Here is an 18,303-nt window from a genome sequence, read left to right on the forward strand (position 1 = left end):
TTGCTCAATATTAAGTTTGTGAGTTTCATCTGTATTTCTTATGGTCTTTTTTTCTTTTCTTTTTTTTAACTAGGCTAAGTACTTTATTAACCTTTGCTTCAAACTTGATTCCCAGGCTTCTTTGGCTTAATTAGCTGCAAAGAATGAATTGTGTGTAAGCAAAAACTGAGAAGAGCTGCAAAATATTAGAGATCTAGATTTTGCCAGATCCATAAACAAAACTTTCTTAAAAAAAGCAGTCATAATATAAAATAGCAGCTCCCAGCAGCTTCTTCAAGTTTTATCTTCAGAAGTTGAACTCAGTTCAGGTTGCCTCATTCTTGGAAGCCTCATCAAAATTCTCCACAAGATCTGGAACTTCATCCTCCTCCTCCTCTCCAGGAGCAAGTGGTACTTTTCCATCCGCAGATTGTTTGGGCAGAGCCTCAGCCAGTCTCCTGAAACTAGTCAGACTGTCTGCCCCGAGCTGGTTTAGGATGCTGGGTAGCATTTCTGTCAGCTGCTTTGTCTCAGCATGGCCTGTGATGGTGAACATGTTCGCTGTCAGAGATGCCTGGACTTTAGGGTTGTGAAAGTGGATCACTGTTCCTTGGTTTGTAAACATATTCACCTCTTCGATACCAGAGATATTGTTTACCCCTAATTCTTTGAGGAGAACTGAAGTTTGTATCATCTACTGTGGCTGTTCTATGAACCACCTTCTCTTTCTGCGAGCAGTTCCTTTCCCACCAATGCGCACTTGTGCCTCCAAAGTGCTCGGATTACAGGCGTGAGCCACCATGCCCGGCCGGATTTGTGCTCTTGTGGCCCAGGCTGGAGTGCAGTGGCGTGATCTTGGCTCACTGCAACCTCTGACTCCTGGGTTCAAGTGATTCTCCAACCTGAATCTCTTGACTTAACTGGGATTATAGGAACCCGCCATTATTGCCGGCTAATTTTTGTATTTTTAGTAGAGATGGGGTTTCACCATGTTGGCCAGGCTGGTCTCGAACTCCTGACCTCAGGTGATCCATCTGCCCCTTGGCCTCCCAAAGTGCTGGGATTATGGGCATGAAACACTGTGCCCAGCCATTAAAATTTTTTTTTTTCTTTTCTTTTTCTTTTTTTTTTTTTGTTTTGAGACAAGAGTCTTGCTCTGTTGCCCAGGCTGGAGTGTAGTGGCATGATCTCAGCTCACTGCAACCTCTGCCTCCCGGGTTCAAGTGATTCTCCTGCCTCAGCCTCTCGAGTAGTTGGGACTATAGGTTGACACCACCACACCTGGCTAATTTTTGTAATTTTAGTAGAGGTGAGGTTTCACCATGTTGGCCAGGCTGATCTCGAACTCTTGACCTTGGGCGATCCACCTGCCTTGGCCTCCCAAAGTGCTGGGATTTACAGGTGTGAGCCACCGTGTTTGACATATATATATTTATTTTTAGTAGAGTCAGGATCTTACTATGTTGTACAAGCCAATCTCAAACTCCTGGTCTCAAGAGATCTTCCTGCCTCAGCCTCCTAAATTGCTGGGATTACAGACGTGAGACACTACAACTGGCAGAAAGTTTCCTTTTCTATCCACTGAAAAATTCATACTTCTTTTGGATCAAAAACCTCCCTCTGCCTTCCTTCCTTTCTTTGCTCCAGGAGCTGTGCTCTGAATCCACCTGCTCTAGGCTGTCCCCTCTTCTGTCTTCTTTACTTCCTATATCCTTCTCCACCACCATATATAAACATCTCCCTGTCCCACTTAGGTATTCTTGTTACCGGAAAGGGGTCCCAATCCAGACCCCTAGAGAGGGTTCTTGGACCTTGTGCAAGAAAGAATTCAGGGTGGGTCCACAGAGTAAAGAGAAAGCAAATTTATCAAGAAAGTAAAGGAATAAAAGATTGGCTCCTCTTTGGCAGAACAGCGGCATAGACTGATCAACTGAGTATACTTGGAGTTACTTCTTGATTATATGCTAAACAACGGATGAATTATTCATGGTTTTCTGGGAATGGGGCAGGGATTTCTGGGAACTGAGGGTTCCTCCTCCCTTTAGACTATATAGGGTAACTTCCGAATGTTGCCATGGCATTTGTAAACTATCTTGGCTCTGGTGGGAGTGTCTTTTAGCATGCTAATGTATTACGATTTGTGTATTATGAGCAGTCAGAACGACCAGAGGTCATTTTCATAGCCATCTTGGATTTGGTGGGTGTTGGCCAGTTTCTTTATGGCATCCTGTTTTATTAGCAAGGTTTTTGTGACCCATATCTTGTGCCAACCTCCTATCTCCTCCTGCGACTAACAATGCCTAACACCCTGGTAATGCAGCCCAGCCCTATTCAAGGTGGAGTTGCTCTGGTTCAAAATATGTCTCTGACAGCCTCACCACTAAAACTGCCTTTGTACAAATTGTAACTGAGAAAATTATGACAGTGAAAGAGACCTGACCTAACGAACTCAATCTTGCTTTTAACCTCCAAGCTGTCCTTGTTCATATCTGGGCATAGACTGAACTAACTTTGGGAGGAATTTCGTTTATAGATTAAGACAAAGACAATAACAGCCCTTTCCCATAATAAACCCTCTTCCTGCCTGGTGATTAGACTGCCTTTGCAAGACTAACAAATTATCCAGAAGATTAGAAATTATGGCTTTGGAGTTATGTAGCTGGAGGCTGCAAGATTCTAAACCTCCCCAAATAGCTCCTGGGGATAATATTTTAGGTGACAGTAAAACCTAAGGTCAATGCTTGAGATAGTTTGCATATCCTGTACTTGATGGATCAGCTGACACCATCCAGATCGATAAACTGGCTCATCCGGTCTTGGGGCCCCCACCAAGGAACTGACTCAGTGCAGGAGGACAGCTTTAGCTCCCCAGGATTTCATCTCCTACCTGACCAATTAGCATTCCCCACTTCCCCAGCCTCTACCCACCAAATTATCCTTAAAATCTCCAATCCCTGGAATTTTGGGGAGATTAATTTGAGTAATAATAAAATTTTGAGGCCGGGTATGGTGGCAAATGCCTGTAATCCTAGGAGAATCGCTTGAACCTGGGAGGCAGAGGTTTCGGTGAGCTGAGATTGAACCATTGCACTCCAGCCTGGGCAACAAGAGCGAAACTCCATCTCAAAAAATAAAATAAATAAATAAATAAAACTCTGGTCTCCTATACAGCGAGTTCTGCATGAATTAATCTCCTTCTGTATTTTGATTCCCCTGTCTTGATACATCTACTTTGCTTGGTGCAGGCAAGAAAAACCCATTGGGCCGTTACCCAGCCACAGCTCCCAAATGAAACAGTTACACATCCTTGAGCTTTTCCTCCTCCTCTAGGCACCCTCTGAGTTATGAAGGTCCCTCCTGAAACCAGGGCCACAAAAAGGAGCACATTGTTTCAATCGGCACGGTGCTGATCTGTGTTGACCCCCAGGATGGGAACAGGACAGTATTTCTTAACCTTTAATCATTTCAGAAGCTGCCTTAGGACTTTTGCCATTTCCACTTACCATCTGTATTATTCAATGACTTTTCTTCATGTTTTTAAAGATTAAGTTTATTTTTAAAAGAAATCTGGGAATTCACTATAACTTGACATAAATAGAAGGCAACTGTAAAAACATGAGCAATAAAATGATTAAGTTCTGACTAGATAGTTTTAAAAGAAATTAGCAAAGTGGTTGGAGCTAGGATTCAGCTCCAGGATTGAACCAGAGACAAGGTCTTAACAACGGTGATTCGTGTACCGCCTAAAGCTGCCATTTAGGAAAACGCTGGGGAGGAGTGTAGTAGAATGAAACTTGTTGAGAACGAGAGCCAGTAAGGCATGGTGGAGAGTGGGGACTGGAATTTAATGGGAAGGCTTGTAATAGGATTGCCAGACAAATTACAGAACACTCAGTTAAATTTGGATGAAAGCATGTCACAACTAAAAAGGTATTTTTTATTTGAAATTCAAACTTAACGAGAGGTCCTGCATTCTTTTTTTTTTTTTTTTTTGAGACGGAGTTTCACTCTTGTTACCCAGGCTGGAGTGCAATGGCATGATCTCGGCCCACCGCAACCTCTGCCTCCTGGGTTCAGGCAATTCTCCTGTCTCAGCCTCCTGAGTAGCTGGGATTACAGGCACACGCCACCATGCCCAGCTAATTTTTTGTATTTTTCGTAGAGACGGGGTTTCACCATGTTGACCAGGATGGTCTCGATCTCTTGACCTCGTGATCCACCCGCCTCGGCCTCCCAAAGTGCTGGGATTACAGGCTTGAGCCACCGCGCCCGGCCCCTGCATTCTTATTAACTAAACCTGGCAATCCTACCTAGGAATCAAGGGCATGATTTCAGCAGGAGGTTTATCGTCAGGGAGGGACAGTCAATAGTTGCGTCTGGGAGGCCTGTGGTAAGACTAACCCCTGTCACTAGGCGGCAGTAGGGAACCAAACAGAACAGTGGGTGGGGCTGATGGTGGGCAGAGAAGAGCTGACGGGAATGGGGCTTAGGGGCTGCTCTAGGTCCTCTTGCAGAATCTCGAATCAAATTAGCAAAAGACCAAACAGGCAGCTCACAGAAAAAGAACAGCTTATACATGACTAACAAACAAGAAAAGATGCAGAGTCCCACTCATAACTGAATTAACCTAAAAGAAAATGAGTTCTTTTCCATCTCTCAGATTGGCAAAAATTAAAATACCAAAAAAGATTGCTAATACTGTGTGGTGAAAGTGTGAGAAAATACTTTGTAGAGCAGAGACTGGTCACAAAAATTCAGGGATCGGAGTTTTAAAGCATAATTTGGCGGGTAGAGGCTCAGGAAGTGGGGAATGGTAATTGGTCAGGTGGGAGATGAAATCATAGGGAGCTGAAGCTGTCCTGTTGCACTGAGTCAGTTCCTGGGTGGGGGCCACAAGACCAGATGAGCCAGTTTATCGATCTGGGTAATGTCAGCTGATTCATGGCATACAAGATCTGCAAACTATCTCAAGCACTGATCTTAGGTGTTACTGTCACCTAAGAAGTTTTCCCCAGCAGCGATTTGGGGACTTTTAGAATATTGTGGTCTCCAGCGGCATCTCTCAGATTGGCAAAAATTAAACTATCACAAAAGATTACTAATACTGTGTTGTGAAAGTGTGAGAAAATACTGTGTGAATAGAGACTGGTGTGTCCTCTTTGGATTAATATCAAAAGAAGAAATGCATGTAACTTTTAATCAATGATGTAACTCCCAAGGATTTATCAGACTAATTTACTCTTCCTTAGATGTGGAGACATAGGAGGTTGTAAGTGCAATTGGAGCTGGGTTGCTAGTCCTGAAAGCATCTTGGATATCAATGTGGACTCTGCCAGCTGTGATGTCACTTGACCAGGGGGAGGAGAGAGGGGAAGCTCTGGCTTAGGGAGCTGAATGTTATCCACCCACTCTCCCTGCCCACCACAGCTTTTTCATTCCAACTGTGGCTGCTCTGGGGAAGCAGAAGTAAAAAAAAGTATTGATTTTTAGAACCATCTAGACCTGATGTCAAATCCTGATTCTGTCACTTACTTGCTGTGTGACCTTGGCCTAGCAAGTTCACCACTCATTTTATTTATTTTTTTTGAGATGGAGTCTCGCCTTGTGGCCCAGGCTGGAGTGCCGTGGCTTGATCTCGGCTTATCACAACCTCCGCCTCCTGGGTTCAAGTGATTCTCCTGTCATCAGCCTCCTGAGTAACTGGGGCTACAGGTTTGCACCACCATGCCTGGCTAATTTTTGTATTTTTAGTAGAGAGGGGGTTTTGCCATGTTTTCCAGGCTGGTCTCGAACTCCTGACTTCAAGTAATATGCCCACCTTGGCCTCCCAAAATGCTGGGATTTCAGGCATGAGCCACCTTGCCTGGCCTCATCTCTCCTTTGCATTCATTTGATGATACATGTATTCAGAAGTATTTATTGAGTATATACTAGGCACTGGAATTTTGTGGTGAACAAGACAAAGTCCCTTATCTCTAAGAGCTTTCAGGCATGCAGGGTTGTTGGGGAGACACAATAAACAAGAAAACTAGTAAATGGTGTTATATGGGAACGGTAGTAGGGACTATAAAGACAATAAAATAAGATGGCTGGGCACGGTGGCTCACGCCTGTAATCCCAACTGAGGCAGGATGATCTCTTGAGCCCAGGAGTTCAAGACCAGCCTGGGTAATGTAGCGATACCCTGTCTCTACTAAAAATAAAAAATTAGCTGGTGTGGCGGTGTGCAACTGTGGTCCCAGCTACTTGGGAGGCTGAGGCAAGAGGATCACCTCAGCCGGAGAGGTGGAAGCTGCAGTGAGCCACGATGGTACCACTGCATTCCAGTCTGGACAACAGAGTACAACCCTGTCTCAAAACAAAAAACAAACGAACCAAAACAATAAAATAAGATAAAATGATAGAGTGGCCAGGGATGTTGCTTATATGTAATAGGAGATGGCAATCAGAATTACCATCTGATAAGATACTACATATGAAGCACTTAGCATTGTGCCTGGGACTCAGTATTAATTATGGCAACAATTACTCAATGTTTGTGCTAGGCGCATTGGCTCACTCCTGATAATCCCAGGAGTGGGAGGTCGAGGTGGGCGGATCATGAGGTCAGGAGGTCGAGACCATCCTGGCCAACATGGTGAAACCCTGTCTCTGCTAAAAATACAAAAATTAGTTGGGAGTGGTGGTGCATACCTGTAGTCCCAACTACTTGGGAGGCCGAGGCAGGCGAATCACTTGAACCTGGGAGGCGGAGGTTGCAGTGAGCCAAGATTGCACTACTGCACCCCAGCCTGGTGACAGAGTTGGGACTCCGCCTAAAATAAATAAATAAACAATTACTAAATGCTTGTAATGTGCTAGACACTGTTCCAAGTACTTTGGATAGACTAACTCATGTAATGATCTTGTTTTCCAGATAAGGAAACTGAAGCACAGGTAGATTGAATTACTTGCGTAAAGTCAGGGAATTAACAGAGGATAGAACTGTGACATTCTGGCCTCAGGGCCTATGGTTTTAACTGCTTTATTAAATATTAGTGTCTCTCTCTGTCTTTCATATCTTGATTAATGGGGAATGGAGGGCCCAGAGGAGGGCATATTCAAATCTGTAGGAGGTGTGAGGGTTGGAGGTCAGGTGGGACCTAAGGCAGCTTGTGGAGCAAATGCAAAGGCACTGGAAGGTGAGTAACCATGTGACCTGGTGATGCTACTATATGACAAGAAAGTGAGAATTGAGGATAATAGAGTTATGAGATAATGGGATAAAGAAGTTGTCTTAATTGGCCCAGTCTCTGGCTGTGATAACAAAATATAGTTGACCCTTGAACAACATGAGTTTAAACTGTGCAGGTCCACTTTTATATGGGCTTTTCCCCCAACAAATACATTGAAATAAATTTTTGAGATTTGTGACAATTTAAAAATACAGAGCAGCTGGGCATGGTGGCTCATGGTTGTAATACCAGCACTTTGGGAGGCAGAGGCAGCCAGATCACCTGGCATCAGGAGTTCGAGACAAGCTTGGTCAACATGGTGAAACCCCATCTCTACTAAAAATATACAAAAATTATCCAGGCATGGTGGTGCATGCCTGCAGTCCCAGCTACTTAGGAGGCGAGGCAGAATAATTGCTTGAACCTGGATGAAGAGGTTGCAGTGAGCCAAGATTGTGCCACTGAAATCCAGACTGGGTGGCAGAGCCAGGCTCCATCTCAAAATAAAATAAAATAAAATAATAAAAAATAAGATAAAAATACAGATGAACTATGTAGCCGGAAATAAATATCAAAATAAGAAAAAATGAGGTATGTCATGAATACATAAAATACATGTAGGTATTAATCTATTTTATCATTTACTACCATAAGATATACACAGATCTATTATAAAAAGTTAAAGATTTTATACATAAAAATGTACATAAAATGTACATTTTTGTACATAAAAATGTACACACACATACATAGACAGCACATGGCACCATTTGAAGTCAAGAGAAATGTATATAAATGTAAAGATGCAATATTAAAACTGTATACAATAACAGTAGTATATATTATATGACTATAATAATTTCCTAGCCATTTCCTGTTGCTGTTGTGGTGAGCTCAAGTGTTGTGAGTACCCACTTGAAACAATGTGTGACTCTGAGTAAGCAGTTCATCTCTCCAGTAAATTATGCACACAGTAAAAAGTGATTTCTTAGGCAGGGTGCAGTGGCTCACATCTGTAATCCCAGAACTTTGGGAGGCCGAGGAGGGCAAATCACTTGAGGTCAGGAGTTTGAGACCAGCCTGGCCAACATGGTGAAACCCCATCTCTACTAAAAATACAAAAAATTAGCTGGGTGTGGTGGCCTGTGCCTGTAATCCCAGCTACTCAGGAGGCTGAGGCAGAAGAATTGCTTGAACCTGAGAGGTGGAGGTTGCAGTGAGTTCGCCATTGTACTCCGGCCTGGGCAACAAGAGCAAAACTTCATCTCAAAAAAAAAAAAAAAAAGTGATTTCTGGTTGTTCTTCCTTCCTTCCTTCCTTCCTTCCTTTCTTTCTTTCTTCTTTTTTTCTGAGACATTGTCTTGCTCTGTCACCTGGGCTGCAGTGCAGGGGCACAATCTCTGCCCACTGCAACTTCCACCTTTTGGGTTCAAGCAATTCTCAAGCCTCAGACTCTTGAGTAGCTGGGATTACAGGTGTGTACCACCTCGCCTGGCCAATTTTTGTATTTTTAATAGAGACAGGGTTTCACCACATTGGCCAGGCTGGTCTCAAACTCCAGATCTCAGGTAATCCACCTGCCTCAGCCTCCCAAAGTGCTGGGATTACAGGTGTGAGACACCGTGCTTAGCCCCTTTTGACTTATTTTACAACAATGGACCTTTCTATGATACAGAGACTGACACTAAAGCAAATGGTTGGAGAAGAATTGACCTGTACAGAAAAAAATTTTGAGAAATGAAAAAGCAAAAAAGACAACTCAAAATGTATTCTCCTGAAGTTACACCGCGTGTGCCTGCCTCTCCTGCGTCTCCTTTCCCTCCTTTGCCTCTGCCACCCCTGAGACAGCAACACCAACTCAGCCTACTCACTGTGAGAATGATGAGGATGAAGGCCTTTATGGTGACCCATTTCCACTTAATAAATAGTGAATAGAGGAGAGATCCAAGGTGGCTGATCACTAACAGCTCGGGATTGTAGCTCCCACTGAAAGCGCAAAGAACGAGAGGACGCCACACCTTCACATGAATTCTTGTTGCTCACGCACCAGGAGATTCCCAGCGGAGGAGCCCCATGGGTCGCCAGCGCGACTCTTGTGACCGGCGAGGCAGTTTTGCCGGCGCCTTGGAGCGACGGTTCTTGGTGCAGAGTCGGAAAAGCACCATCAATCTTAATGCCGCTGATTTGGTCGGTGTAGTGGGTTGCTCAGATTTCGGCGCTGAGAATCAGTAAGTTGGATGTCCACTCAGAAACCTAATTACAAAGACGGTGAATTCAAAGACCAAGATGGATAAATTTATAATAAAGGGAGGAAAACGGCCAAAAAAGGCTGAGAATGCCCAAGATCAGAACGCCTCTCCCTCAGCGGGGGATAACAGTTCCTCATCAGCAACGGAACAAGGCTTGATGGAGAACGAGTGTGTTCCAATTACAGAAGCAGGCTTCAAAATGTGGATAATGAGAAACTTCTGTGAATTAAAAGAACTTGTTTTAACACAATCTAAAGTAACTAAGAACTTTGAAAAAAGATTTGACGAAATGTTAACAAGAATACACAATTTAGAGAGGAATATAAGTGAATTGATGGAGCTGAAAAACACAATAGGAGAACTTCGTGAAGTATGCACAAGTTTTAACAGCCGAATTGATCAAGCAGAAGAAAGGATATCAGAGGTCGAAGACCAACTCAATGAAATAAAACTGGAAGACAAGATTAGAGAAAAAAGGATAAAAAGGAACGAGCAAAGTCTCCAAGAAATATGGGACTATGTGAAAAGACCTAATCTACGCTTGATAGGTGTACCTGAATGTGACGAAGAGAATGAATCCAAGCTGGAAAATACGCTTCAGGACATTATTCAGGAAAATTTTCCCAGCCTAGTAAGGCAGGATAATATTCAACTCCAGGTAATACAGAGAACACCACAGAGGTATTCCTCAAGAAGAGCAACTCCAAGGCACATAATCGTCAGATTCACCAGGGTTGAAATGAAGGAGAAAATACTAAGGGCAGCCAGAGAGAAAGGTCAGGTTACCCACAAAGGGAAGCCTATCAGACTTACAGCAGATCTCTCAGCAGAAACCCTACATGCCAGAAGAGAGTGGGGGCCAATATTCAACATCCTTAAAGAAAAGAACTTTCAACCCAGAATTTCACATCCAGCCAAACTAAGCTTCATAAGTGAAGGAAAAATAAAGTTTTTTGTGAATAAGCAAGCACTCAGAGATTTCATCACCACCAGGCCTGCTTTACAAGAGCTTCTGAAAGAACCACTACACATAGAAAGGAACAAACAGTATCAGCCTTTCTAAAAAAATTATCAAAAAGAGCATCAATATAATGAAGAATTTACATCAACTAATGGACAAAATAGCCAGCTAATGGCAGTATTAAACTCACATATATTATTATTAATTCTAAATTTAAATTGACTAAATCCCCCAATCCAAAGACAGGCAATTTGAATAAAAAACTAAAACCCATCAGTATGCTGCATCCAGATCCATCTCACATTCAAGGATACACAAAGACTCCAAACAAGGGATGGAGAAAGATTTACCAACCAAACAGAGAGCTAAAATAAATAAATAAAAAGCAGAAGTTACAATTAAGCAACAAAGATCAAAAGAAGCAAAGAAGGACATTATATAATGATAAAAGGATCAATGCAACAACAAGAAGAGCTAAAGATCCTAAATATATACGCACCCAATACAGGAATACGCAGACATACAAGACTTATAAAGAGACTTAGACTCCCACATAATAATAGTGGGAGACTTCAATATTAATATTAGACAGATCAATGAGACAGAAAATTAACAACGATATTCAGGACTTGAACTCAGATCTGGAACAAGTAAATGTAATTAACATTTATAGAACTCTCCACTTTAAATATACAAAATATACACTCTTATCAGTACCACATCATATCAACTTAGAAGTTTAAAAGAAATCTTGGTTGGCTCCTTGTTTGTTATTCTCTTCCCTCATTTTCTTTTATATCTCCATTATTAAGGACAATTATAGGCATACCCATATTTAGATTGCATTCTAGCCCGGGCAATAAAGCAATACCCCCATCCTCTCTCCCTCTTCCTCTTTCTCTTTCTTCCTCTTCTTTATTCTTTTTCTAAATAAATAAATAGTGAATATATTTTACCTTCCTTATGATTTTCTTAATAACATTTTCTTTACTCTAGCTTACTTTGTAAGAATAAAGTATATAATACATCTACAAAAGATGTGTTAACTGTTTATGTTATCGGTAGGGCTTCTGGCCAACAGTAGGCTGTTAGTTATGTTTTGGGGGCATCAAGAATTATATGTGGATTTGACTCTGTGGTGGGTTGGTCCCCAAACCCTTGCGTTGCTCAAGGGTCAACTCTACCATACACTGGATGGCTTAAAAAACAGATATTAGGGCCAGGTGCAGTGGCTCACTCCTGTAATCCCAGCAGTTTAGGAGGCCGAGGTGGGTGGATCACGAGGTCAAGAGTTCAAGACCAGCCTGGCCAACATGGTGAAACCCCATCTCTACTTAAAAAAAAAATACAAAAATTAGCTGGGCATGGTGGCACATGCCTGTAATCCCAGCTACTCAGGAGGCTGAGGCAGGATACTTGCTTGAATTGGGACCAAGATTGTACCACTGCATTCCAGCCTAGGCTACAGAGCGAGACTCTGTCTCAAACACAACACAATACAACAGAACAGAACGCAACAAAAAACAGACATTATTTTCTCACAGTTCTGGAGGCTGGAAGCCTAAGATCATGATGTGGGCATAGTTGAATTCTGGTAAGGCTTGCTTTCTCACATGGTTTGGGGTCAGGGGAGTGAGAAATCAAAAGCAGTTCTCTGGTGTCTCTTATTATAAGGGCACTAATCCAACATGAGCACCCCACACTCATAACCTCATCTAGTCCTAACCTCCTCCCATAGGCCCCAGCTCCGAATACTATCACACTAGGGGTAAGGCTTCAACATATAAATTTTGGGGGAGCAAAATTCAGTCCACAGCAGAGGGGATTGATAGGACCTGCGGAATTTATTGCCAGAATCATCTGGATCCACAAAGCTCTCCCCAGTCAGAAAGATAGCAGATGAAACACATGGGAAAAATAGCAAGTCCTGAATTTAGATCCAGAAAATTGTGAAATACAGGATGGAAGAAAATCTTTTGAAATTTAATTAACTGCAACCTCAGCCTAAGGCAGCAAGGACAATGTGATCACCAAAAGAGCTGACTCTTCCCCTCTGGTTACATGCGAGCACTATATTTTTTTTGAGATGGAGCCTCACTCTGTCATCCAAGCTGGAGTGCGAGTGCTCGATCTCGGCTCACTGCAACCTCTGCCTCCCCGGTTCAAGTGATTCCCTGCCTCAGCATCCTGAGTAGCTGGGATTATAAGAGCAAGCCACCATGTCTGGCTAATTTTTGTATTTTTAGTAGAGATGGGAGTCTCACCATGTTGGCCAGGCTGGTGCTGAACTACTGATCTCAGGTCATCCACCCATCTCAGCCTCCCAAAGTGTTGGGATTTCAGGCACGAGCCACCATGCCCAGCTACTCATACCGCTTTCTAAGGTCACAGCTTAGAAAGCTTGGTTGCCACAGCCGAACAAATATTGCCATCTGCAACCTTCTTCCCCAGGTATTTCCCAACAGCCTCAGTTGTCTTATTGCTTGTGGACTTTATGAAACATTGATATGTTGACGTTAACTATTACATAATTTGCTGCAATACATTAGAACTTTGTATAGATAGAAAGTGTCAAAGGGTCAAGAAAAACATGTGAAATAAAAATTTAAGGACGAGCCACCATACTCAGCCAGTGATTTCTATTCTATTATTTATGCTTTATTATGTTTTCTTTTTTTCCTTATCAACACAAATTGAGCCATTTTAATAAAAAAGTGAGTCCAAAAAGGGACCAAGTGAGTCCAAAAGGCAACCAAGCTTTCTAAGCTGTGACCTTAGAAAGCTTGGTTGCCACAGCCAAACAAATATTGCCATCTGCAACCTTCTTCCCCAGGTATTTCCCAACAGCCTCAGTTGTCTTATTGCTTGTGGACTTTATGAAACATTGATATGTTGACGTTAACTATTACATAATTTGCTGCAATACATTAGAACTTTGTATAGATAGAAAGTGTCAAAGGGTCAAGAAAAACATGTGAAATAAAAATTTAAGGACGAGCCACCATACCCAGCCAGTGATTTCTATTCTATTATTTATGCTTTATTATGTTTTCTTTTTTTCCTTATCAACACAAATTGAGCCATTTTAATAAAAAAGTGAGTCCAAAAAGGGTCTCATTCTATAAAGATTAAATCATTTCCAAATCACAGTGAAAGGAATGTAAGTAATTTGTTTTCTGCTATGTGCCTTAGAGATACCTCACTAAAATTTGGTATCTGACACAGCAGAATGACATTTGCAGAATGTAATACTGTTGTCACAGTACTGAGGCTGATTGTTACAGACTATTAAATGGTTACCTCTTAATTATTTATATGGCACATTGGTCCCATAACATAAAAATAGAGAACAGCATCTAGAAATTTATCTCATTCAATGTTCGGAGATAAAAGATAACCATCCTTTCCATTATTTTCTGCAGTAAGTCCTTGTTCACACTGAAATCTGATGGCAATTATATTCTGGCATTTTCCCCAGCTACTGTATGAAGAGGAGGCTGAAGGCCATTACTATACAGCATGCTGCAACATAAGGACTCTTTGTTCACCAATTCTGGCACACTTTCCAAATATACCCAACAATCCAGTTTTATTTCTGTCCAGGAGGCTGGGTGCCAAGGATCAAATATATGCAAAGGTACATATATGCAGCAAGATTACAGTCAATAGACTCTGGCAATTGAAAATGGCAGACACAGCGATGCTGGCGATGCCGCAATCACATCACCCTTCCGCTTTATTACGTTTTCTAAAGTTCTCATAATGAAAATATATGTTACTTTTTTTTTTTTTTTTTGAGGTGGTGTTTCACTCTTGTTGCACAGGCTGGAGTGCAATGTTGCAATCTTGGTTCACTGCAACCTCTGCCTCCTGGGTTCAAGCAATTCTCCTGACTCAGCCTCCCAAGTAGCTGGGATTACAATGCCCGCCACCACGCCTGCCTAATTTTTTTTTTTGTGTGTGTGTTTTTGGTAGAGACAGCGTTTCACCACGTTGGCCAGGCTGGTCTCAAACTCCTGACCTCAGGTGATTCACCCGCATCGCCACCCAAAGTGCTGAGATTACAGGCGTGAGCCGCCACACCTAGCCTATGTTGCTTTCATAATCGAAAAGGTTCTTTATAATAGCCTATAAGGCAAAAAATGTTTGCCCTACATTTTGAAAAGGGCCACACTGGGATGACAGAATCCTGATACTGGAAGGAACGGCTTAAAAATATTTTGAATGGGTCTTCATACCTCCCTTCCACACTCCGCTGCCACTACTACAGTCAGATCTTCTGCAACCTTCTTGTGAACTGTTGGAACAGCTTCCTAATTGTTCCCCTTGCCTCCACTACTGACTATGTCCTCCCATTCTCCACAATGATTGCTGCTGGAATAATCTTTCTACAATGAAAGTCTGATAATTCACCCTCTATCTGAAAATCTCCATGGCTCCCATGAACTTCAGAGCAGGTCCACCAGCACCTGGTCCTCAAACACACACCTCTTCCTGCTTTCTGGCCCACCATTCTCCCTGGAACCCTAAGCTCCAGACACATCTAGTCATTTTCTGTCACTCCTCTGCATCTTTGCACACATGCGTATTCTGGCTGGTAAACCCTGACTTTTTTTTAAAGTGACGGGGTCTTGCTATGTTGCCCAGGCTGGAGTGCGGTGGCTATTCACAGGCGCAATCCCACTATTGATCAGCACCGGAGTTTTGACGTGCTCCATCTCTGACCTGGGCTAGTTCACCCCTCCTTAGGCAGCCTGGTGGTCTCCCACTTCCGGGAGGTCACCATATTGATGCCGAACTTGGTGTGTATACCCAGTCGGCATAGTGCACTACAGCCCAGAACTCCTGGTCTCAAGCCTCCCGAGTAACTGGGACTACAGGCAGGAACCACCAAGCCCAGCCCCACCCCCACTTTTTTTTTTAACCCTGCCTAACTTTTAAGCTGTCAGATGTCCCTTCCCTAGGAAGCCTTCTCAGACATCTCTCTCTGAAGGCAGCATTAGTTCCCTTCAGATATCCTTTCTTGGTGCCCAATCTATTTATGGATTTATTGATTTATGTCTGTCTCCCCCATAAAGATGCACCTCCTTTTGTTAACTTTTAAATAAATGCTCACATGTGCAAGACGCTGTAGTAGGCATTGGCATATCAAAAGATAAATTGTTTTCTTGTCCTGGAGCAGTGGCTTACGCCCGTAATCCCAGCACTTTGGGAGGCCTAGGTGGGTGGATCACTTGAGGTCAGGATTTCAAGACCAGACTGGCCAACATGGTAAAACCACGTCTCTACTGAAAACACATAAATTAACCAGGCATGGTGGCATGTGCCTGTATTTCCAGCTACTGGGAGGCTGAGGCAAGAGAATTGCTTGAACCTGGGAGGCGGAGGTTGAAGTGAGCCAAGCTCGTGCCTCACATTCCAGTCTGGGAGACAGATGGAGACTCTGTCTCCAAAATAAATAAATAAATAAATATTTTCCTTTGTTTCTGCCCAGTACCTAGCACATACTTATTCTATGAATGACTTAATCAGTTATTAGTACAAAGGTGTGCATATGAATATGACTTTGGTGTGCATATGAATCACTTCAAGAGCTTATTAAAATACAGATGTCAGGACACCACCCTAAAGCCCTGGAATCAGAACTTGTTAGGTGAAGTTTGTTCACGTAATATGTTTAACAAGCTTCCCAGTGATTCTGATGCATTCCAACTTGTGAACATTGAGAAGCCCCACTTATCTTCAGAAAAGTCATTCCAAAGTCATTCGGGGCAGTTAAAAGCCCGCTCTGAGTTTGTTTCCTCAAAGAAAGGAAAGCACTATTTATTCAATATTTATTGTCAAGTCCCTTGTATTTAGGTGCCTGATATACTTTTCTCATTTAATTCCCACAAAAACTCTCTGAGGGAACTACTCGTCTCTTGATTTCAAAGGAAGTTGAGGCTCAGAAAGATTCTGTCACTTGCTCAGGAGAAATTGCAGTGCTGAGAGTCTAACCAGAAGTGGCTGGCCTCCAGAGCTGCTTCCATGGCCCCAGGCTGCCTCCCATACCTGTCATCGCCAATGCCTCTCTGCTACCTGCCCTGTGTTCACTGTCCCCAAATGCCCACCAACAAACCGGTGCTGGTTCCCGGTAGTACGTTCACCAGGCCTAAGAGAAATGGGAAAAATCAAAGTAACACAACTCTTTTCACTAAATGATTGACCTCAGTTCTGAGATTATTTTCGTCATTTTTATGTTTAAAATGTCTTTTCTTTTATAAAGTGATGATGTTGGAAGTGAATTGTTTTCTTTTTTAATATCTGTACTTGGTAAAATAAAAATATAGGGAAACTTAGTTTGGCATCGAAGTTTTTGTATTTATTTTTTGAGACAGAGTCTGACTCTGTCACCCAGGCTGGAGTGCAGTGGTATGATCTTGGCTCCCTGCAACCTCCACCTCCCAGGTTCAAGCAATTCTCCTGTCTCAGCTTCCTGAGTAGCTGGGATTACAGGTGTGTGCCACCATGCCTGGTTAATTTTTTTTTGTATTTTTAGTAGAGATGGGGTTTTGCCATGTTGATCAGGCTGGTCTCAAACTCCTGACCTCATGATCTGCCCACCTCGGCCTCCCAAAGTGCTGGGATTACAGGCATGAGCCACCATGCGTGGCCTCCAAGTTTTTAAAAATTTGATTCAAGGCTGGGTTTGGTGGCTTATGCCTGCAATCCCAGCACTTTGGGAGGCGGAGGTGGGAGGATCACTTGAGCTCAGGAGTTCAAGACTAGCCTGGGTAACAGAGTGAGACTGTTGTCTTAGGTAGCTAGTCAGGCATAAGCAGGGCAGGAGAGGGCTCCTCACTATACCCTTGCCATACATATACCAGGAATGTTAGGTGACCATCAGGTGGTGGTCAGGCAGTTGTTAACTGTCTCTTTAAAACAATAATTGGTCACAACCAGCACCAGGGAAAGGCAGAATACCTGAAACTGGTGATCAGCAGCTTCTCAATAAGATTTCAGGAGTTGGGCGAGTGGGCTCAAGCATGCGAATTAAGAGGCGAAATGGCAGAGTTTAACTGGTATATAACTTTCCCTATGAATGCTAAATGCTAAGGGAAGGATGGCTCAAATGAGCACGTGTACAACTCCAGTAAACACACTGTGCATGCTCCCCTCCCAAGTGCTAGCAGGCCTCTGCACATGCAGACAGCTTACCCCAAGGGAACAATTGAGGGAGAGGTAAACTGCAAGACCCCAGAAATATGCAATGTATAAAACCCCAAGTCGGTCGCAGTGGCTCACACCTGTAATCCCAGCACTTTGGGAGGCCTAGCCGAGTAGATCACCTGAGGTCAAGAGTCTGAGACCAGCCTGACCAACATGATGAAACCCTGTCTCTACTAAAAATACAAAAATTAGCTGGGCATGATGCACGTGCCTGTAGTCCCAGCTACTTGGAAGGCTGAGGCAGGAGAATCACTTGAACCTGGGAGATGGAGGTTGCAGTGAGCCGAGATTACGACACTGCACTCTAGCCTGGGCGACAGAGCAAGACTCCAGCTCAATAATGATAATAATAATAATAATAACTAAAAAAAACCCAAACAAACCCAAGTCAACAGATCAAATGGTGCACTTGATCTTTCATCTCCTGCTTGGCCCTTTCCCATGTGTACTTCACTGCCTTTCCATCCTGCTCTAAAGCTTTTTAATAAACTTTCACTCCCACTGGAGGAGGCAAGAATTGTGGTTGCTGCAGACCTGTCTGGATTCACTGCTGGTAACAAGACCCTATCTCAATTAAAAATCAAAACAAAACAAAACAGAAAAAACAAAACCAAAACAAAACCAAGCTGGTTCAATGTCGCCCAGGCTGGAGTGCAATGGCACAATCTCAGCTCACTGCAAACTCCACCTC

At 43.0% G+C, this 18,303-nt stretch overlaps 1 pseudogene; it reads right to left on the reverse strand.

The window, feature by feature from the left end:
- Positions 1 to 304: 304 nt before the first annotated feature.
- LOC101048568 (transcription factor BTF3 pseudogene) lies at positions 305 to 609 on the reverse strand (annotated as a pseudogene).
- Between the last annotated feature and the right edge of the window lie 17,694 nt (positions 610 to 18,303).

Source organism: Saimiri boliviensis, chromosome 6, assembly GCF_048565385.1.
Source record: "Saimiri boliviensis isolate mSaiBol1 chromosome 6, mSaiBol1.pri, whole genome shotgun sequence".
Classification (NCBI taxonomy): domain Eukaryota; kingdom Metazoa; phylum Chordata; class Mammalia; order Primates; family Cebidae; genus Saimiri; species Saimiri boliviensis.